Source organism: Triticum dicoccoides, chromosome 6B (assembly GCF_002162155.2).
Source record: "Triticum dicoccoides isolate Atlit2015 ecotype Zavitan chromosome 6B, WEW_v2.0, whole genome shotgun sequence".
Lineage (NCBI taxonomy): Eukaryota > Viridiplantae > Streptophyta > Magnoliopsida > Poales > Poaceae > Triticum > Triticum dicoccoides.
In genome coordinates this window covers 642,446,122-642,469,420 of record NC_041391.1, presented here as the reverse complement: position 1 = coordinate 642,469,420, position 23,299 = coordinate 642,446,122, and positions in this window count along the sequence as shown.

Below are 23,299 nucleotides of genomic sequence, written 5' to 3'. Positions count from 1 at the left end.
CTGCACATTGGACTATCGCTGCGACCATTATTACTGACTCGAGTTTACTGCTGTAGGCCAGATTCTTACCGCCTGTCTCTTGTCGCTGCGACGGCACAGCGCCATTGACTCCGTTCGCACAGAGCCATTTTACAGTGTCCCATTCAAAGCGAAAAAGGCCTAGAAAGAAGCGTCTCGAGTCAGGTAGCCCTGCCCTGCCCGGCAGCCTAAACGTACCACTGCTCCCGCCTTTGGTTCACATCGGATCAGAGAGACCGATTTGAACCCGTCCCATGTTGGCCTCCTCCTTTTGATGAGCCCAGGCCGCTAGATAGATAGATAGATACGCTACACTCAGCACTGGTTCCCCGTTGGCCAGGTCGGCCTCCTCGCCTCGTGTTGTTCCATCAGCGAGGAACCACCCGGCGAACAAATCTGCCAAGGGGCGTCGAACGCTACAGGAGGCGCGCGTGTGTGTGCAGGGAAAGGAAGGAAGGGGTTTGCTCTTTGCTTTGCCCGTGGGGCGGTAGCAGTGAATGTGCCTGCCAGCCACAGGCACTCGGCAGTCGCCACCTACCGCTTTCAAACCGGTGGTCGTCTCGTCGTACTCGTACTGTCACGCAGCCTGGACGCGCCCCTGCTTTGCCTGCATGCGCCAGCCTTTCCGACCGCCCCACTGCCGCTGGCTGCCGCATGTGCCGCTACCCGGCCAGTGGCGCCATGCCGTGCCCCGCCGCAGCGGTACACGCGCACGTACCACCATCGCCGCCTGATCAGGCAGGCTGGAAAGACGCTGCCCGACTGCCTCCTGATGCTACTACCGCTGCCGCTCGCTTCCCTCGCAGCGGCCGGCCGGTGCAGCCCGTGCATGTGTCCCTCCCACGTCCCGCCCCCAGGACCCTCCGTTCCAAAATAGATGACCCAACTTTGTACTAACTTTAGTACAAAGTTGGGTCATCTATTTTGGAACGGAGGGAGTACGTGTTGCGTTGCGTTGCCTGTTTCACGTGTGCGCGGCAGGCGACGTGAGGCTGGCAGGCATCATTCCTACCCCTGGGCCGGTTCGGTCGACGAAAGCAACGGGGTGGAGGCCTTCTTCTTGAGCCTTGACCGCCGGCCTCCCCGCTCTCCGGCCGGCGAGTGTTAGACTGTATTTACATGTGTATATTGTAACGTTGTATACCACCTCATTATATATATATGTGATAGGCCATCTCTAGAGGGTTGTGCCGGTTCCCCCCAAAGCCTATTGTCTTACATGGTATCACGCTAGGTTACGTCCGCTTCCACCTAAAAACCCTAAACCGCCGCCGCCGCCGCCGCCGCCACCGCTGCCGCCGCCGTGCCCGCCGTCGCCGTCGCCCGACTGCTATGACGTCCGCCGCTGCGTCCGGCTCCACCGCCACCGGTTTTCTGCCGGCCTCCCTCGCGGCACTTCTCTCGAGGCCGCTGGATGCCGCCTCCCTTCAGGCGCCGATCGGGACACGGAGCGTCGGCTCCCTCTTCGCGCTCCCGCCGGCTGCTACTTCGCCCGGGCAGGGGCTTGTGGCCCACACCGCCGCCGCCCCGTCAACCGCGGCTGTCGCGCCCTTGGCCACTGCGCCGCTGGTGGCGGAGGACGTCGCGCTGGCAGGCTTCGCGGCGTCAACCGCGGCCATCGCGCCCTCTGTCACCGCGCCGTCTGCCCCTCTGACTGTCTCCACGGTGGTCTCACCTCAGCCAGTCTCCTCGATGGGATCGCAGCCGCCGCCGCCGTTTCACTTCGGCCATCTCATCACCATCAAGTTGTCGCCGGACAATTACATTTTCTGGCGCGCGCAGGTTCTTCCGCTTCTTGGGAGTCACTATCTGCTTGGCTATGTCGACGGCTCTCTCCCTTGCCCTCCTGCGCTGGTTGACAGCGTGCACGATCCGGTCTATAATCCGGCTCACCGTGTCTGGACAGGGCAAGATCAGGCGAACCTCTCCTCCATCCAGGGGTCGCTCTCTCCGGCCGTTGCTGGGCTTGTTGTCTTCGCCAAGACATCCCACGAGGCATGGACTATTCTTGAGCGCTCGTTTGCGGCACAGTCGCAGGCTCGTGTATCTGGGCTCCGTCGCCAACTTGGGGAGTGTCAGAAGCTTGACTCCACCGCCACTGAGTTCTACAACAAAGTCAAGAGTCTCGCCGACACGCTGGCCTCCATTGGACAGCCCCTCACCGACTCCGAGTTCAACTCGTTTATTGTCAATGGTCTTGATGAGGAGTATGACGCCCTAGTCGAGATCATCAATGAGAGAGGCAACTCCACGCCCATGCCAGCACACGAGGTCTTTTCACGCCTCCTGCTTACTGAGCAACGAGTCGAGACGCGCCGATCCAGGGGCAACGGCGCCCTCTCGGCAAACGCCGCCACCAAGGGTGGTCGCTCCTCTGCTTCATCTAGGGCTCCTTCGAGGCAGTCACCACCACCCGCCTCGGCCCCTCCTCCTACTGCGACGCTACCAGGGGCTGGCGGTCCACGTGTGTGCCAGCTTTGTAGTCGCGATGGGCACTGGGCCTCGAAGTGTCACAAGCGCTTCCAGCGGGGTTTTCTTGGTCTCGGAAATGACGGGAAGGATACACGCAACTTTGCTCGTCAGGTCGCCATGGCTGATCGTCCGCCGCCGCAGAAGCCACAGGGACACAGTCAGTCCTACTCCATTGATCCCCACTGGTACATGGACTCTGGGGCGACAGAGCACCTGACCAGTGAGATGGGGAAGCTTCACACTCGTGAACCCTACCATGGCTCCGACAAGATCCACACCGCCAATGGAGCAGGTATGCACATCTCTCATATTGGTCAAGCATCACTTCTCACTAGACATGCCAATAGGAGTCTTCAACTTCGCAATGTTCTTCGAGTTCCATCTGTGACACGTAATCTTCTTTCAGTTCCTAAACTCACTCGTGATAATAATGTGCTTCGTGAATTTCATCCTTTTGATCTTTTTATTAAGGATCGGGGCACGAGGGACATTCTTCTTAGTGGGCGGCTCTGCCAAGGTCTCTATCGTCTGGAGCATCTTGGCGTCGCTCGCGTCTTCAGTGGTGTTCGGGTATCTCCGTCACAGTGGCATGCTCGTCTTGGTCACCCGGCCACACCTATTGTCCGGCATGTTTTGCGTCGTCATGAGCTTCCTAGTGTGTCTAGTAATAAAGATGTAGCAGTGTGTGATGCTTGTCAGCAGGGGAAGAGTCATCAACTTCCTTTTTCAGAGTCCAGTCGTGAGGTGAAACATCCTTTAGAACTTGTGTTTTCAGATGTATGGGGTCCTGCTCAGACTTCTGTTAGTGGTCATAATTACTATATCAGTTTTGTTGATGCTTACAGCCGCTTTACCTGGCTTTATCTTATCAAACGTAAATCTGATGTGTTTGACATTTTTGTTCAGTTCCAAAAACATGTTGAACGCCTTCTCAAGCACAAAATTGTTCATGTTCAGTCGGACTGGGGTGGCGAGTATCGCAACCTCAACTCCTTCTTTCAGTCGCTTGGGATCACTCACCGTTTAGCATGTCCACATACACATCAGCAGAATGGTTCAGTAGAACGTAAGCATCGTCACATTGTTGAAGCTGGTCTGACTCTTTTGGCCCATGCATCTGTTCCGTTTCGTTTTTGGAGTGATGCTTTCACCACTGCATGTTTTCTCATCAATCGTACTCCCACTCGTGTTTTGAATATGAAGACTCACATTGAAGTTCTCCTTAATGAACAACCGGACTACACCTTTCTCAAGGTGTTTGGGTGTGCTTGCTGGCCCCATCTCCGTCCATATAACAAGCGTAAGCTCGAGTTTCGTTCCAAGAAGTGTGTTTTTCTTGGTTATAGCTCTCTTCATAAAGGATACAAATGTCTTCATGTGCCCACTAATCGTGTCTACATCTCTCGGGATGTTGTGTTTGATGAGCATGTTTTTCCCTTTGCCAAACTCCCTGTGTCCACTACCGAGCCACCTGTCATGCATTCATCCTCTGTTGCTTCTGACCAATTTGATGATGTTGCATATTCTCCTCTATTGTTGCCTAACCATGGTGCAGGCACTGGTCGTGGGGCTCGTTTGGAGATTCTGGAAGTGCCATCTTCCTCTTCGTCGCCATCGCCTTCATCCTCGGCACCTTCTGTTTTGCATGAGGAGCACATGGCGCCCCTGCATGGCCTCGGTTTCCGTGCTCATGCACGGCCGATCGACGTCCTGGCCCGGTCGCCTCTGGCTTCTGGGCTGCCTTCGCCATCGTCGCGCCCTGCAACCCCGCCGACTGGGCCGGCCTCCTCGGTCCCCGTCTCGCCCAGGGCGTCGGGGCAGTCATCACCAGGCCTGGCCTCGCCCGCCCCTGCCTCGCCCAGGGTGTCTGGGCCCTTCTCATTAGGGCCGGCCTCGCCTGCTCTCGCCTCGCCAAGGCCGTCTGGGCCGGTGTCACCGGAGCTAGCCTCGCCCACTCTCGGTTCGCCCATGGCCTCTGAGCCCCTGTCGTCGGGCCAGTCTTCGCCATGCAGCCCAGAGTCGTCTGTCCCGAGCTCGCCTGAGGTGATTCCTGCATCTCCGGCGACCGTCACGTCTCCGTCACCTTCGCCTCCGCCGGCTCCTGCTGCTGCTCTACGTCCACATACGCGCAGTCGGAGTGGCATTTTTCAGCCTAAGCAACGTCACGATGGCACAGTTGCTTGGTTAGTGGCGTGCATGTCTGCTGCTCTCGCAGATCCATCCTCTGAGCCACGCACGTATCAAGCTGCTATGCGCATTCCTCATTGGAGAGAGGCCATGGAGCAGGAGTATCAAGTGCTTCTTCGCAATCAGACATGGACTCTTGTTCCTCCACAATCACGGGTAAATGTCATTGATTCCAAATGGGTTTTCAAAGTGAAGAGGCATTCTGATGGGTCCATTGAGCGCTATAAGGCTCGTCTGGTTGCTCGTGGTTTTCGACAGCGTTTTGGACTTGACTATGAAGACACCTTCAGTCCAGTGGTCAAGCCTACTACCATCAGACTTCTTCTCTCTCTGGCTGTTACTCGAGGTTGGTTTCTTCGTCAGCTTGATGTTCAAAATGCTTTTCTTCATGGTGTCTTGGCAGAGGAGGTTTACATGCGCCAGCCTCCGGGTTTCTCTGATCCGGATCGTCCTGATCATCTCTGTCGTCTGTCCAAGGCAATTTATGGTCTGAAGCAGGCTCCTCGTGCTTGGCATGCTCGTCTTGCAATGGCTCTTCGTGCTCATGGTTTTGCATCATCAACTGCTGACTCCTCATTGTTTCTTCTTCAAAGGCCTGAGGTTACTATGTACTTGTTGGTCTATGTAGATGATATCATTTTGGTCAGCTCCTCTCAGTCGGCTGCTACTGCGCTTGTTCGCTCACTTGGTGCTGATTTTGCGGTCAAGGACCTTGGGAAGCTTCATTACTTTCTTGGTGTGGAGGTTACTTCTCGTGCTGCTGGCCTTGTTATGACGCAGAAGAAGTACTCTCTGGATTTGTTGCAGCGAGCTGGGATGCTTAAGTGCAAACCGACGACTACACCCATGTCTACCACTGATAAGCTCAATGCTATTGATGGTGTGCTTCTTTCTTCTTCTGATGCGACAGAGTACAGGAGTATTGTTGGTGGGCTCCAGTACTTGACGATCACGCGACCAGACATTTCCTATGCTGTTAACCGAGTCTGCCAGTATCTGCAGTCACCCCGTGACACTCATTGGTCTGCTGTTAAGCGGATTTTGCGCTATATTCGTTTCACGGTGGCTCATGGTTTGCATATTCGGCCGTCTGACTCTGGTTGTCTTTCAGCATATTCTGATGCAGACTGGGCTGGCAATCCGGATGACAGGCGATCCACGGGGGGTTATGCTGTCTTCTTTGGCTCTAACCTGATTGCCTGGAGTGCTCGGAAACAGGCTACTGTCTCGCGTAGCAGTACTGAGGCTGAGTATAAGGCTGTGGCCAATGCCACATCAGAGATCATCTGGATACAGTCCTTGCTTCAGGAGTTAAGTATACCCCAATCACATGACTATCACTTTGTGCGTGAACGTGTCTCTCAGAAGCAACTACAGATCAAGTTTATTTCTTCCAAGGATCAACTTGCTGACATCTTCACCAAGCCATTGCCTTTGCCACAGTTTGAGACTTGCAGGCGCAATCTTACCCTTCTAGATTCATTGGAAAGTGGCTAAGATTGAGGGAGGGTGTTAGACTGTATTTACATGTGTATACTGTAACGTTGTATACCACCTCATTATATATATATGTGATAGGCCACCCCTAGAGGGTTGTGCCGGTTCCCCCCAAAGCCTATTGTCTTACAGCCAGCATGCCGACCTGAGCAGGGCGAGGCAATTATTGCGTGGGAACGGTTCCGCTGTGCACGAGCACTGTTCACCCCTGCCGCAGTCTGCTGCACGCTGGTCCGCCCCCTCGTGCTGCCTCTCATCTTGAGTGCATCTACGTGACGCGTCCTGCACTAGCCCCACCGTCCCACTCGCGCTCCACTCGGTCGATCGAGCTCCCTCGTCCTATCACACGGGCTCATTTCGCTGACGAATCGGGGCGCAGTGTCCCCTGCTCGTGCGCACCTGCTACGACGGGGACGGGGTACGTAGTACAACCTCCGATCCGATCGTCACGTTGCTTCTGTTTCCACGCCGCATCCGATACGACCGTAGTGATCCTCAGCCCATCCAGTGGCGCGCGGCCACACGGGTATATCAAAGCGGCAAAATTGATAAATTTGACCTATGGACGAAATCAAATCACAGAATGAACTGCCCGTGAAACTATTTCACGCCGCTGACCTTTTTGTGTGCGCCCGACACGAAGGCGCCACACTACACTGTGCAACGCCTCGCAGATAGGCGCTACACGCCTGGCCAGCGTTGCACCCGTGTGATCCGAAAATTACTAAGTCAGTGTGCAGCGCCTGAGAGCTAGGCGCCACACTATACAGTGTAGCGCCTAGCTTCTAGGCGTTGCACTAGTGGCTGCTTCATTTTGTAGTGCAACCACTAGTGCAGCGCCTGAGAGCTAGGCGCCACACTATACAGTGCAGCGCCTAGCTCGTAGGCTCTGCACAATGACTTAGCAATTTTTAGACAGTCTGGGATGCAACGCTGGCCAGGCATGTAGCGCCTATCTATGAGGCGTTGCACAATGTAGTGTGGCGCCTTCGTGTCGGGCGTCACATAAAAAGGTTAGCCGTGTGAAATAGTTTCACGGGTAGTTCATTCTGTAATTTAATTTCATCTACAAGTCAAATTTGTCAAATTCGCCTATCAAAGCCAGCGAACCTGAAGTAGCAACGCCGTCCTTGCAAGTTCCACGTACCTGCCAGGGCATCTAGCATTCACTGCTGACAACTCCGGCGCCCACACCGCGCCGGCCGTTGCTCCTGCCGCAGCACTGCGACGTCAGTGGATGGACGGGCATGGAACGGGACGGGAGGGGAGGCCGACCACCCGTGCATGCATGCATGCGCGTGTGACAAGCAGCGCACAACGCGCTCCCTGCACTAAACGAGCATGCATGCATGCATGCCTGGCCGCAGGGAGCGGGCAGCCAGCCCCGTGCACGCTGCCGCACAGAGGCGTCGCAGACAGATAGAGGGGGTACGTATCGACACGGGCCATCATACCCTCCTCCACATATTGCCATGCACCTCTGAATCTGACTGACGGGAAGCGGGAAGCCTCCGCATTTACGTGGGCTGGCTTCCTGTACGTGCCACCTGCGCCGTACCTGACGCGCTGCCTGTTCTGTGCTGACCCCGTCTTTGACTCATCATGCATGCAGATGCAGCGGCGAGCGAGGTCTGGAGTCTGGACACACGTACGCTCCACCCTACTACCGCTTGCTCGCGTCGGGGACACGGCATGTGCCACTCATCAGTGCGCGCTCCTGGGCTTCTGGCCTGGCCGGCACTCATCGGTGAGGATAATGGCTCTGCGCTGGGCTCGTTCTTCTGCTCGTGGGTGTGCACTGTGGGAGAGGGGGATTACTGCCAGGCAACAAAGATTGGGAGGAGCAAAGTGTAGGGTTGGAGGCAGGCAGAGGAGGCGGTAGATTTGATGACGAGTTTGTGATTTCCTGACATGGGGAGATAGTTTTCCAGAAGAGCAAAGAGTAGTGGCTGCTTCTGGCCGGCGTGATGCATGATGCAACGAGGCATGCCCGAATCATGTTGTACAGGAAAAAATAGGCACACACGTACACTCTAGTAACAAGCTGTATATCACAATGTACGTACGTATAGCTGGTTTGTTCTCATTCAAAAATGGACCTTTTTCTTGTAGGGGAAAAATGGGCCTAGCATATACATTGCCTTGGTTATGATATTGCAAGCATGCTTCCAGCAATACGAAAAATGAAAATAACCCCCTGTTTCATCGTAAAGCTAAAGATTAAACCTGAACGTCCATAAAGCATGACAAATGGTCAAAGGAGCAGAGAAGACCGGGACCGGGAGAAACCTTGTACTTACGATTACAGAGCTGCACTGGAGCCTCTGAAAGAGTGCTTTGCACGTCTCAATCCGAGCATACATATCCCTGACTGACCGCCCTGCCCTGTCACAGCCAAAAGACAGGAGGAGGAGGACTCGTCAGTCATCACCTCACCCTCTTCTTTTCCTCCCTGCACTGGAGCCGCTCTTTTCCTGCAGAAAAGAGACAAGAAAAGTCATGTGCATTGGAGACCCAAACACAAAATAAATGGTAAATAAAAGAAAAAAGAGTCATGAGTTTTGACAAGCTTCTGGATGAGTTCCCAACACACGCAGGCGAGAAAAGATAACCTAAAAACAACCAATTCTTTTCGGGAAACGTTTACCATCGGTGTGCCGGCGGAACTTCTGCGCCGGTCCGCTGCACGCGCGTGACGTGGGCATGGGTCCCACGCACGTCTTTATCCCAGTGCCGCTAGTCCACATAAATCTTATCCCTTCAATCGTCCGCCTGCATCGCTTCTTTCCTCTCCGTCGTCGTCACCATGGCCAGCAACCAGGCTAGACCGGCGAGGCTGCTTGCGTCGTCGTCGCCATGGCCAGCAACCACCCCAAGATGCCCTAGGCTGGCCACTGCTCCGGCGAGCGCCACCCTCCTCCTCTGCTGGAACTGCCCTCCTCCTGTTAGACTATGTATAGCTTCTGTACTTATGTACGTATTGTAACACAACCATTATATATAATGAGATAAGCCACCCCTAAAGGGTTGCGCTGGTTCCCCAAAACTTATTGTCTTACATGGTATCAGAGCATCTGACCAGCGAGATGGGGAAGCTTCACACTCGTGAACCCTATCATGGCTCCGACAAGATCCACACCGCCAATGGAGCAGGTATGCACATCTCTCATATTGGTCAAGCATCTCTTCTCACTAGACATGCCAATAGGAATCTTCAGCTTCGCAATGTTCTTCGAGTTCCATCTGTGACCCGTAATCTTCTTTCAGTTCCTAAACTCACACGTGATAATAATGTGCTTTGTGAATTTCACCCTTTTGATCTTTTTATTAAGGATCGGGGCACGAGGGACATTCTTCTTAGTGGGCGGTTGTGCCAGGGCCTCTACCGTCTGGAGCATCCTGGCGTCGCTCGCGTTTTCAGTGGAGTTCGGGTCTCTCCGTCATAGTGGCATGCTCGTCTTGGTCACCCGGCCACACCTATTGTCCGTCATATTTTGCGTCGTCATGAGCTTCCTAGTTTGTCTAGTAATAAAGATGTAGCAGTGTGTGATGCTTGTCAGCAGGGGAAGAGTCATCAACTTCCTTTTTCGGAGTCCAGTCGTGAGGTGAAACATCCTTTAGAACTTGTGTTTTCAGATGTATGGGGTCCTGCTCAGACTTCTGTCAGTGGTCATAATTACTATATCAGTTTCGTTGATGCTTATAGTCGCTTTACCTGGCTTTACCTTATTAAACGCAAATCTGATGTGTTTGATATTTTTGTTCAGTTTCAAAAACATGTTGAACGTCTTCTCAAGCACAAAATTGTTCATGTCCAGTCGGATTGGGGGGGCGAGTATCGCAACCTCAACTCTTTCTTTCAGTCGCTTGGGATAGCTCATCGTTTAGCATGTCCACATACACATCAGCAGAATGGTTCAGTTGAACGTAAGCATCGTCATATTGTTGAAGCTGGTCTTACTCTTTTGGCCCATGCATCTGTTCCGTTTCGGTTTTGGAGTGATGCTTTCACCACTGCATGCTTTCTCATCAACCGTACTCCTACTCGTGTTTTAAACATGAAGACTCCCATTGAGGTTCTCCTTAATGAACAACCTGATTATACCTTTCTCAAGGTATTTGGGTGTGCTTGCTGGCCGCATCTTCGTCCATATAACAAGCGCAAGCTTGAGTTTCATTCTAAGAAGTGTGTTTTTCTTGGCTATAGCTCTCTTCATAAAGGTTACAAATGTCTTCATGTTCCCACTAATCGTGTCTATATATCTCGGGACGTCGTGTTTGATGAGCATGTTTTTCCCTTTGCCAACCTTCCTGTGTCTACTGTCGAACCACCATCCCTGCATTCATCCTCTGTTGTTTCTGACCAATTTGATGATGTTGCATACTCTCCTTTGCTGTTACCTAACCATGGTGCAGGAACCGGACGTGGAGCTCGTTTGGAGCTGTTGGAGGATTCACCATCATCATCGTCGTCTTCTGCTGGGCACGTCGATCACCCTATGTTGCATGGCATCGATTCGCGTGCCCATGCATGGTCACCCGACGAGCCCGTCGCGCCGAGCATCTCCACTGCTCGGTCCGCTACGCCAGCGATCGCCGAGTTTCCAGCGGCTCGGCCTTTTTTGCCAGCGGCCGCCGAGTCGCCCGCGGCTCGGCCCGTCACGCCGTCTTCGCCTGCGGCTCGGCCCGTCACGCCGTCTTCGCCCGTGGCTCGGGTCCTCATGTCGCCTTCATCCGCGGATCGGCCCGCGACACCGGCCGCGCCACAGCCCACTATGCCGAGCTCGCCAACGGCCCGGTCTGTGATGCCGGAGTCGCCAGCTGCTTCGTCTGCTCTGCCGGTTTCGCCGGTGGGCCGGCCTTCTTCGTCGACCGAGTCCGAGGCTACTGTGATGTAACACCCTCGATGCGGCTATATCTCCCACGTGTCGAAGCACGACTTAGAGGCATAACCGCATTGAAAGCAATGTCGCAAGTGAGGTAATCTTCACACAACCCATGTAATACATATGGGAAAGAGATACATAGTTGGCTTACAATCGCCACTTCACACAATTACATGAATAAAGCATTACATCATCCAGATACAATCAAGGTCCGACTACGGAACCAAAATAAAAGAAGAACCCCAAATGCGACAAAGGTCCCTGATCGACCCCAACTGGGCTCCACTACTGATTAACTAGAACGAAACAACACAAAGGGCAAGATCTTCATCGAGCTCCTCCTTGAGCTTGGTTGCGTCATCTGCACGGTAACATAGGCACCTGCAAACTGGTTTTTGGAAGTATCTGTGAGCCACGGGGACTCAGCAATCTCGCACCCGCGAGATCAAGACTATTTAAGCTTATAGGAAGGATGGAGTAATGAGGTGGAGCTGCAGCAAGCGACTAGCATATATGGTGGATAACATACGCAAATGAGAGCGAGAAGAGAAGGCAAAGCACGGTCGATAAAAGTATGATCAAGAAGTGATCCTATAGCAACCTACGTCAAGCATAACTCCAACACCGTGTTCACTTCCCGGACTCCGCCGGAAAGAGACCATCACGGTTACACACGCGGTTGATGTATTTTAATTAAGGTCAACTTCGGGTTTTCTACAACCGGACGTTAACAAATTCCCATCTGCCCATAACCGCGGGCACGACTTTCGAAAGTTCAAATCCCTGCAGGGGTGTCCCAACTTAGCCCATGACAAGCTCTCACGGTCAACGAAGGAATAGACCTCCACCCGAGACACTCCGATCAGACTCGGTATCTCGGTACAACAAGACATTTCGACAGGGTAAAACTAAACCAGCAACACCGCCCGAATGTGCCGACAAATCCCGATAGGAGCTGCACATATCTCTTTCTCAGGGCACACTCAGATAGGTCAAGCTACGAGTAAAACCAACCCTCAAGTTTCCCCGAGGTGGCCCCGCAGGCTGCCCAGTTCGGACCAACACTCAGAGGAGCACTGGCCTGGGGGGGTTAAATAAGATGACCCTTGAGTCTGCAGAACCCAAGGAAAAGAAAAGGCTAGGTGGCAAATGGTAAAACCAAGGTTGGGCATTGCTGGAAGAGCTTTACTTAAGGCGAACTGTCAAGGGGTTCCCATTATAGCCCAACCGCGTAAGGGACGCAAAATCCGGGAACATAACACCGATATGACGGAAACTAGGGCGGCAAGAGTGGAACAAAACACCAGGCATAAGGCCGAGCCTTCCACCCTTTACCAAGTATATAGATGCATTAATTAAATAAGATATATTGTGATATCCCAACAAGTAAACATGTTCCAACAAGGAACAACATCTCCATGTTCCAACAAGGAACAAACTTCAATCTTCACCTGCAACTAACAACGCTATAAGAGGGGCTGAGCAAAGCGGTAACATAGCCAATCAACGGTTTGCTAGGACATGGTGGGTTAGAGGTTTGACTTGGCAATTTGGGAGGCTGACAAGCAAATGGTAGGCATCGTAGCATTGGCATAGCAAGAGCGAGCAAACTAGCATAGCAAAGATAGTAGTGATTTCGAGGGTATGATCATCTTACCTGAGATCCCGCAAGGAAGAAGAACGAATCCAAGAAGAAGACAAACGGACGTAGACGAACGGATCCTCACAACCGCAACATTGTCGGAAACAACCCGAAGAAGCACACCGGAAAGAAGCAAACAACATAGTAAACAACAAACACATCAACATGGCATGAAGCACAAACGAGTATGATGCATGTCCGGTTTAATGAGGCATGGCATGGCAAAGTGCACAAACAATCCTACAAATTAAATGAAGCTCAATATGCAACTGCATATTGACGAAACACCACGATAAGTTATTTAGTTTGATCCCGTTTATGTACCCAACAATATTAAATGTTGTTAAGCATGTCAAGAGGGTGAAGCAAATGAAAACTACCTATCTAGTCAAGGTTAAATGAGGCCGGAAGCAACAAACAACAATTCCGGAGAATCCCCATATCATTTAGCAATTTAAGGCAAGCAACAATTTTAAACATTTTAAATGTTGTTATCATGATGCGGATGACATATACAAGTTTTATGCAATTTTATGAAAACGATAACATGAACATGTTATGAAGCATTTGTCGCCATGGCGGAAGGAAAAAGGTGCCACGGCGGTGAAACAAAAATGGTGCCACGGCAACATATCCGAAAATGATGCCACGGCAACATATCGGTTCCGGTAGCTCACAGAGATACCGGTGCAAAAGGAGGCGTGAGCGTGTCATGCAAGATGGTGGGGTGATCCCGGCTTCCGGGTTCCCACGGGACGGTGGCACGGCAAAAGAGGGGCATCGCAAGGACGATTCGATCACGGTGCAAAACTCGAGCATCTCATTCAACACATGCAATCGGTCCACGGCGATCGTTCTCGGCGGTTATACCTTCGAAGCGTGCATTTAGGGCGGAACGCGTTCGTCGAAGGAAGTAGTGGTACTCGCGGGTCGTCGTGGGAAGTAGTTGTTCACGTTTCGTAGTCGTACATGTCCGGAGAGGAACTTGTCGCATCCACGGTATTCAGGCGTAGTGGAAGTAGTTGTTCAATTGTTGTCGTGGGAAGTAGTCGTACACGGCGTCGGTAGTGGTACACGGGTCTTCGGGCGACGGTAGATGGTACATGTTTCCGTAGATGAACTTGGCGATCCGAAGGGGTACTTGACGAAATCCACATCGAATGTAGTCGTGCACGTCGTAGTCGGACTTGACAAAAATGCACACCGGCTGTAGTCGTGGTACTTGACATTATCCGGGACGGTCTTGGTGTACCCGTGCGTAGAGGTACTGGCAGTTTTGTGTAGTCGATCTTGTCGGTCTTGACGATCCAAAATGAAGCAACACCAGTGCCTCGAGTGGCAGCAGCAAGGCGGCAAAGGAACCCTGGCCGGAGATGGTTTAGGCAGCGGCAAACCATGAGCAAGAAGGCGACAGTGAGGCGACGGGGGGGACAAGGGCGAGGCGACGTCGCGGGGTTGCGGGAGGCGAAGCCACACGGGCGGCGCGACCGCTGGGGCTCCGACGAACTCCGGCCAAACGGAGAGGACGAGCAGCGCGGGGCTCATGCTGGACGCAGAGGACGACGGATGCGGGCGCAGGTGCTCGAGGAGCTCCTCTCCTCGAGCGCTCGGGCAACGGGGACTTGGCGAGGAGGAGGCGCGGGAACGCCGGTTCCAACTGGGAACGAGGCGGGGCGAGCTGGGCGCGCGATGCAGGAGGAGGAAGCACGGCCACATGCGACGGAGGGCCGCCGGAGTTGGCCGTCCCGGTGGTGTTGCAGAGGCCGGGCGCGGGGGCTGATGGAACGGGGCGCGACATGGGAGGCGCGCTCGGGAGGAGGGGTCTCGCTCCTCTCCCTTTCTCTGTGGAAGGGGCACGAGCGAGCGAGAGGGAGAGATCGAGAGGAGGGAGGCGAGGGGATCGAGGGGAGCGGCCGCGAGAGGATCGGGCGCAGGAGGCTGCGGCGCTGGAGGAGGAACGAGGGGAGAGATGGGGTGCGTGGGGGCTGGGCTAGGGTTAGAGGCGGCTGGGCCTTGGGCCGGCTTAGGTAGGAGGGTTAGGTGGGCTGCGGCTGGAGAGGCCGGTTGGGTCGGCCCATGTGGAGAGGAAATGGCCAGAGGCCTGGCTGGGCTCCTTCTCTCCCTTCTTCAAATCTCTTCCAAAAACAGAAAAGCAAAGAAAGAAAAGGAGAGAAAAGAAATGAGTGGACAAGAATTTGGATAAGGGGATTAATTTCCCGGACTCACCAAAATGCGCTTGTTCCGAGAAAATAGAAAAAGGCATGATTGAAAGATGTAAATTCAAACTCATTTGAATTTAATTCAAATGGGTTTGAACGGAAGTGAGGGTTTGGGAAGGTCGAAAAATGTTCGGATTTTTGGTGGAGCTCCAGAAAATGATGAAATAATTATTGGCAAGGTTGGAGACCAAACTTGAAGCAGAAAAGGAACGAAATTATTTGTAAGTGTGTTTTGGTGATTCCAAAATAGTGGAATATTTAATATAGCTCCCTAATATTGGAGGATATGTTATAAAGAGAAGTCACCATGTGAGTCCCTCGATTTAAATGGATCGAAAAAAATCCATACGATTTATTTAGTTGAGTTTTTAAAAAAAATAAATGACATGATGGCATGATGCAATGCAAAAATAAATAGAGCAAGCACAAATAAAAAACACACGGAGGAACTCGGAATAGCTGGAAGGCATCTGAAGCTCCGGTCTTGGGGCGTTACAACACTCCACCACTACGAGAGGATCTCGTCCCGAGATCTAGGATGGCACCGGAGAGAAACGGAAGAGGAAGAGAAGAGGTAAAACTAAGTTGCTTCTTCGACAAAAGAGTGAAACCAAAGAACCTTGAGAGGTTGAAAAAGTTGAAAGAAAGAGCACAACGGAGTAGAACACAATTGAGAGCACTGCGGTAGAACAAATAGAAACAAGGAACACCATTTTAACCTTAGAGGTTGCAAAGCTATGAATGACGAGTACAATGAAGAAGAAGGAATTGAACCCGCTCTGGTTGAAACAAGATAAACACGAAACAAAGGAAGAACAAATTCGGACACCACTCCGATTGAAAAGAGACGCATGACTTGATAAGATGAAAAGAACTTGAAGAGATGACACAACACTCCGGTTAGATGGATAAGCACGAAAAGAACACGATCCTCAATTCGAGAAGATGAGTGAAAAGAGCAACGTCACAATGCCTCCGAAAGAAATAATAGAAGATATATCATTGGAATAACAGAATGGAGAAGAAAATGCCAACTTCTGCCACAAATGAGTTTGGAAAGCATCCTTGCAAAGAAGAATTGAACGGAGTTGTTGGAAAATCAACAACGAAAAGCACAAGCTTTTAGTGGGCTTATGGAAAACATCTCAAAATTATGAGGTGACAACCGGCCACTAACAGAAACAATTGCTTGCTTGAGATCAACGAAGAGATGAAAACTTCTTCCACCAAGATGATAAAGAGATAACTTGGATCATTGGCAAGCACCACAAATAGCAACATTCCCAATGGAAGGCTTTTAGGTGAAATATGACACAAGATAACTCCAACAACGAGGTTGATGGATTTAAAAATAACTCATTCTTAACAACATGTGAATCATGGAACATGAACTCAAATTATCAAGAATGACATAATACCACCTCCAAAATATGATAGAAAGAATTGCACTCTGGATTACCATATGAAGAAAGCTTGAGCTCCTTAGGAAAGAATCTCGATGAAAACTTTGAGAAGGGAATTAAATCCTTGATGAACCATCATGTAGAACCTCCATGAAGAACTCCGGTAAACAAAAGGAATGAAAAGAAAGAGAAATTGAAAACACAAGGTGAATCCTTGCAATGATTTAGATGGATCTCCATGATAATTAGAGCTTGGAACTCCGGGAAAAAGAGAAGATGAAACAAATGAAACCGAGAATTTTAAGGGCCTCCGGAATAAAGAATTAATCACTTGGATGAATAAGAATAAGAATTATGTTATGCTTATCCTTCACCAATTAAATTGATGACAATCAACGGATTTGGCATACTACTTATTCTCGTAGAAAGGATTAAAAGAGATATATCAAAACTTGAGAAGGTCTTCAACGAACCACCGGTAGGATTGGAACAACAAATGAATTGATATGATGAACAAGGAAGAGAGATCTTGAAAGAACCACCGTAAGAATTGAAAATGATCGAAGTAGGGGTGCATCACCGGTAAGAATTAGCAAATGAATGAAGGTGCTTGAGACAAACTAGATACATGAGAACAAAGAGATCAAGAACTGATTAGAGGATATTCGATAGATGCACCGGCAAGATAGGAGAATGATAACTGACGGCTGAGAATGAATAAACCTGAATTGATGGACTCTGGATGACAAACTGAGAAGACTCTTGAATATCTCCTGATGGGTGAAAAAGATTCTCACAATCGAAAACAATTATGAGAGGATGGCAACAAGCTAGCACCATGAATCTTGAAGAGAATAGAGCAAGATTGAGAGAAAAAAATCTTCTTCGGTCTTCAAATGCTGGGAATGATGATGAGAAACACCACCAAATTGTTGAGATCTCCGGGATTAAAATTGGAAAGGTTGAACCAATGATGAAAGAATTTGAAAGATCAAGGAGAAAGGCATTTGACTGATGATAACTCATTCTTACGTCAAACTTGGAGAAGAATTTAGGATAGCTCTGGGAAAATAGAAGAGTCAGGTAAGATCCTGGGAAAAGACCTGTGGGTTAGGGCCCACTCAAAAGAACACCGTTGAAAAGATTTAAAAGAGATGTTGCACCGGTTGAATTAAATGACTTGAATGAGATACCAATCTCGAAAGAGCTTGAACGAATGCAGAGTGGAAACACGAATCTTCGAGATATCTTGAGCACTCCGGAATAACAAATAGCGAGAAGTGAATGAATATGAGGTGCACCGGTATGAGAAGACATTGAAATGAGGAAAAAGGTATGATCAACAAAACTTGACTTGAATCCACCGGAGAAGAGAGAGGAATGAGGAATGACGAACTAGTAGAACATCTTCTTGAGAACCACCGGGTAAGAACATTGACGGAAAAGAATGGAGAAACTTCCCATCAATAAAATGGATACTTGAAGAAGAAATCTTAGTCCTTGAAGAAAACAAAAGGGAGGGAGGGTGGGAAAAACAAAGGCAACTTGGAGACGGATGAAACAAACACCGTTGAGAAGAAATGATAATTGGTCTTGCTGATGTTGAAGTGATCGGATCCACTTGAAGAGAAACACGCCGGTTGAAAAGGATTGACATGACAATCTCGGTTGTCGAGAAGGATTGGTATTCACATCGGAGTATGAGAACACCATTTCGGAAAGGTATGGAATCAACACTTGACATTGAAGCAACTCGAATACCACAACTCAAAACAAAAACAAAGGACTGGCTTGCAGAATAAGCCAGAACAAACATATGATAGAGATTTCGTCCGAAGTTTTCGTGGTGGGGCCTACACGGGCTCGAGTGTACAGCACCATCATGTACAAGGCAGTGCACATGACATACGAAGTGTCCCCGAACCAGCATAGCCAAGGGTTCTTTAAGACACAACGAGACCACTGTAAAACCAACCGTGAATAGGCGGACCACTAGACGTCGAACCCCAATTTCATATCATACATCCGTCAGAAAGATATCCTAAGAGCTACTTGAATTCCCACCTATGAAACTCCCGAAATTTTCCGGTTATGCAATCAGGTGTTGGGGATACAGGGGAAGCATAATATCTCACCCAAAACTAACAAATCCTACATCCAGCTGTATCCATCCTTCAACACATAACCAAGAAACCTTCGGAAATCGTCTACCTCAACCTTCGAAAAGCATCCGTTATACAAGTCATGGCAATACTCCCGTACTCACCTCAGTACTGGGTTATCGGGGTTATCTCACCAACGAACTGCATAAAAGAGATTTTCGATGTCGGCGTACTAAACTCAGGTATTCCAGAACTGCAACGATAAAATTATGACGACAACACCTCAGAGCTCAACTCCCCGGGACACTTCCACTAAACCCCTGACAGGAGGCACCAAGACAATGTTCTCATCATAAAACCATCGGAACGATTCCAAGATACCCGCGTGATCCTAAAAAAATTTAGTGAATTTTGAGAAGAGAAGAGTCAAAACTCTACGTCAGGATGCCTTACCAGAGCGATGAAGAGACTGGGGAGTAAAAAGAATTCCTAACTCTCCGATATATATATCCTAAAGACTCAAAACATTTTTCTAGACACAACTCGGCCGCTAAAAACGATCAAGCAGTGGGGCTCCTAAGGTCGGGGAAGGCTCTGATTACCAACTTGTAACGCCCTCGATGCGGCTATATCTCCCACGTGTCGAAGCACGACTTAGAGGCATAACCGCATTGAAAGCAATGTCGCAAGTGAGGTAATCTTCACACAACCCATGTAATACATATGGGAAAGAGATACATAGTTGGCTTACAATCGCCACTTCACACAATTAATGAATAAAGCATTACATCATCCAGATACAATCAAGGTCCGACTACGGAACCAAAATAAAAGAAGAACCCCAAATGCGACAAAGGTCCCCGATCGACCCCAACTGGGCTCCACTACTGATTAACTAGAACGAAACAACACAAAGGGCAAGATCTTCATCGAGCTCCTCCTTGAGCTTGGTTGCGTCATCTGCACGGTAACATAGGCACCTGCAAACTGGTTTTTGGAAGTATCTGTGAGCCACGGGGACTCAGCAATCTCGCACCCGCGAGATCAAGACTATTTAAGCTTATAGGAAGGATGGAGTAATGAGGTGGAGCTGCAAAAAGCGACTAGCATATATGGTGGATAACATACGCAAATGAGAGCGAGAAGAGAAGGCAAAGCACGGTCGATAAAAGTATGATCAAGAAGTGATCCTATAGCAACCTACGTCAAGCATAACTCCAACACCGTGTTCACTTCCCGGACTCCGCCGGAAAGAGACCATCACGGTTACACACGCGGTTGATGTATTTTAATTAAGGTCAACTTCGGGTTTTCTACAACCGGACGTTAACAAATTCCCATCTGCCCATAACCGCGGGCACGGCTTTCGAAAGTTCAAATCCCTGCAGGGGTGTCCCAACTTAGCCCATGACAAGCTCTCACGGTCAACGAAGGAATAGACCTCCACCCGAGACACTCCGATCAGACTCGGTATCTCGGTACAACAAGACATTTCGACAGGGTAAAACTAAACCAGCAACACCGCCCGAATGTGCCGACAAATCCCGATAGGAGCTGCACATATCTCTTTCTCAGGGCACACTCAGATAGGTCAAGCTACGAGTAAAACCAACCCTCAAGTTTCCCCGAGGTGGCCCCGCAGGCTGCCCAGTTCGGACCAACACTCAGAGGAGCACTGGCCCGGGGGGGTTAAAATAAAGATGACCCTTGAGTCTGCAGAACCCAAGGGAAAGAAAAGGCTAGGTGGCGAATGGTAAAACCAATGTTGGGCATTGCTGGAAGAGCTTTACTTAAGGCGAACTGTCAAGGGGTTCCCATTATAGCCCAACCGTGTAAGGAACGCAAAATCCGGGAACATAACACCGATATGACGGAAACTAGGGCGGCAAGAGTGGAACAAAACACCAGGCATAAGGCCGAGCCTTCCACCCTTTACCAAGTATATAGATGCATTAATTAAATAAGATATATTGTGATATCCCAACAAGTAAACATGTTCCAACAAGGAACAACATCTCCATGTTCCAACAAGGAACAAACTTCAATCTTCACCTGCAACTAACAACGCTATAAGAGGGGCTGAGCAAAGCGGTAACATAGCCAAACAACGGTTTGCTAGGACATGGTGGGTTAGAGGTTTGACATGGCAATTTGGGAGGCTGACAAGCAAATGGTAGGCATCGTAGCATTGGCATGGCAAAAGAGCGAGCAAACTAGCATAGCAAAGATAGTAGTGATTTCGAGGGTATGATCATCTTGCCTGAAATCCCGCAAGGAAGAAGAACGAGTCCATGAAGAAGACAAACGGACGTAGACGAATGGATCCTCACAACCTCGACGTTATCGGAACCAACCCGAAGAAGCAAACACCGGAAAAGAAGCACACAACAAAGTAAACAACCAACACATCAACATGGCATGATGCACAAACGAGTATGATGCATGTCCGGTTTAATGAGGCATGGCATGGCAAAGTGCACAAACAATCCTACAAATTAAATGGAGCTCAATATGCAACTGCATATTGACGAAACACCACGATAAGTTATTTAGTTTGATCCCGTTTATGTACCCAACAATATTAAATGTTGTTAAGCATGGCAAGAGGGTGAAGCAAATGAAAACTACCTATCTAGTCAAGGTTAAATGAGGCCGGAAGCAACAAACAACAATTCCGGAGAATCCCCATATCATTTAGCAATTTAAGGCAAGCAACAATTTTAAACATTTTAAATGTTGTTATCATGATGCGGATGACATATACAAGTTTTATGCAATTTTATGAAAACGATAACATGAACATGTTATGAAGCATTTGTCGCCATGGCGGAAGGAAAAAGGTGCCACGGCGGTGAAACAAAAATGGTGCCACGGCAACATATCCGAAAATGATGCCACGGCAACATATCGGTTCCGGTAGCTCACAGAGATACCGGTGCAAAAGGAGGCGTGAGCGTGTCATGCAAGATGGTGGGGTGATCCCGGCTTCCGGGTTCCCACGGGACGGTGGCACGACAAAAGAGGGGCATCGCAAGGACGATTCGATCACGGTGCAAAACTCGAGCATCTCATTCAACACATGCAATCGGTCCACGGCGATCGTTCTCGGCGGTTATACCTTCGAAGCGTGCATTTAGGGCGGAACGCGTTCGTCGAAGGAAGTAGTGGTACTCGCGGGTCGTCGTGGGAAGTAGTTGTTCACGTTTCGTAGTCGTACATGTCCGGAGAGGAACTTGTTGCATCCACGGTATTCGGGCGTAGTGGAAGTAGTTGTTCAATTGTTGTCGTGGGAAGTAGTCATACACGGCGTCGGTAGTGGTACACGGGTCTTCGGGCGACGGTAGATGGTACATGTTTCCGTAGATGAACTTGGCGATCCGAAGGGGTACTTGACGAAATCCACATCGAATGTAGTCGTGCACGTCGTAGTCGGACTTGACAAAAATGCACACCGGCTGTAGTCGTGGTACTTGACATTATCCGGGACGGTCTTGGTGTACCCGTGCGTAGAGGTACTAGCAGTTTTGTGTAGTCGATCTTGTCGGTCTTGACGATCCAAAATGAAGCAACACCAGTGCCTCGAGTGGCAGCAGCAAGGCGGCAAAGGAACCCTGGCCGGAAATGGTTTAGGCAGCGGCAAACCATGAGCAAGAAGGCGGCAGTGAGGCGACGGGGGGGACAAGGGCGAGGCGACGTCGCGGGGTTGCGGGAGGCGAAGCCACACGGGCGGCGCGGCCGCTGGGGCTCCGACGAACTCCGGCCAAACGGAGAGGACGAGCAGCGCGGGGCTCATGCTGGACGCAGAGGACGACGGATGCGGGCGCAGGTGCTCGAGGAGCTCCTCTCCTCGAGCGCTCGGGCGACGGGGACTTGGCGAGGAGGAGGCGCGGGAACGCCGGTTCCAACTGGGAACGAGGCGGGGCGAGCTGGGCGCGCGATGCAGGAGGAGAAAGCACGGCCACAGGCGATGGAGGGCCGCCGGAGTTGGCCGTCCCGGTGGTGTTGCAGAGGCCGGGCGCGGGGGCTGATGGAACGGGGCGCGACATGGGAGGCGCTCGGGAGGAGGGGTCTCGCTCCTCTCCCTTTCTCTGTGGAAGGGGCACGAGCGAGCGAGAGGGAGAGATCGAGAGGAGGGAGGCGAGGGGATCGAGGGGAGCGGCCGCGAGAGGATCGGGCGCAGGAGGCTGCGACGCTGGAGGAGGAACGAGGGGAGAGATGGGGTGCGTGGGGGCTGGGCTAGGGTTATAGGCGGCTGGGCCTTGGGCCGGCTTAGGTAGGAGGGTTAGGTGGGCTGCGGCTGGAGAGGCCGGTTGGGTCGGCCCATGTGGAGAGGAAATGGCCAGAGGCCTGGCTGGGCTCCTTCTCTCCCTTCTTCAAATCTCTTCCAAAAACAGAAAAGCAAAGAAAGAAAAGGAGAGAAAAGAAATGAGTGGACAAGAATTTGGACAAGGGGATTAATTTCCCGGACTCACAAAAATGCGCTTGTTCCGAGAAAATAGAAAAAGGCATGATTGAAAGATGTAAATTCAAACTCATTTGAATTTAATTCAAATGGGTTTGAACGGAAGTGAGGGTTTGGGAAGGTCCAAAAATGTTCGGATTTTTGGTGGAGCTCCGGAAAATAATGAAATAATTATTGGCAAGGTTGGAGACCAAACTTGAAGCAGAAAAGGAACGAAATTATTTGTAAGTGTGTTTTGGTGATTCCAGAATAGTGGAATATTTAATATAGCTCCCTAATATTGGAGGATATGTTATAAAGAGAAGTCACCATGTGAGTCCCTCGATTTAAATGGATCGAAAAAAATCCATACGATTTATTTAGTTGAGTTTTTTAAAAAAATAAATGACATGATGGCATGATGCAATGCAA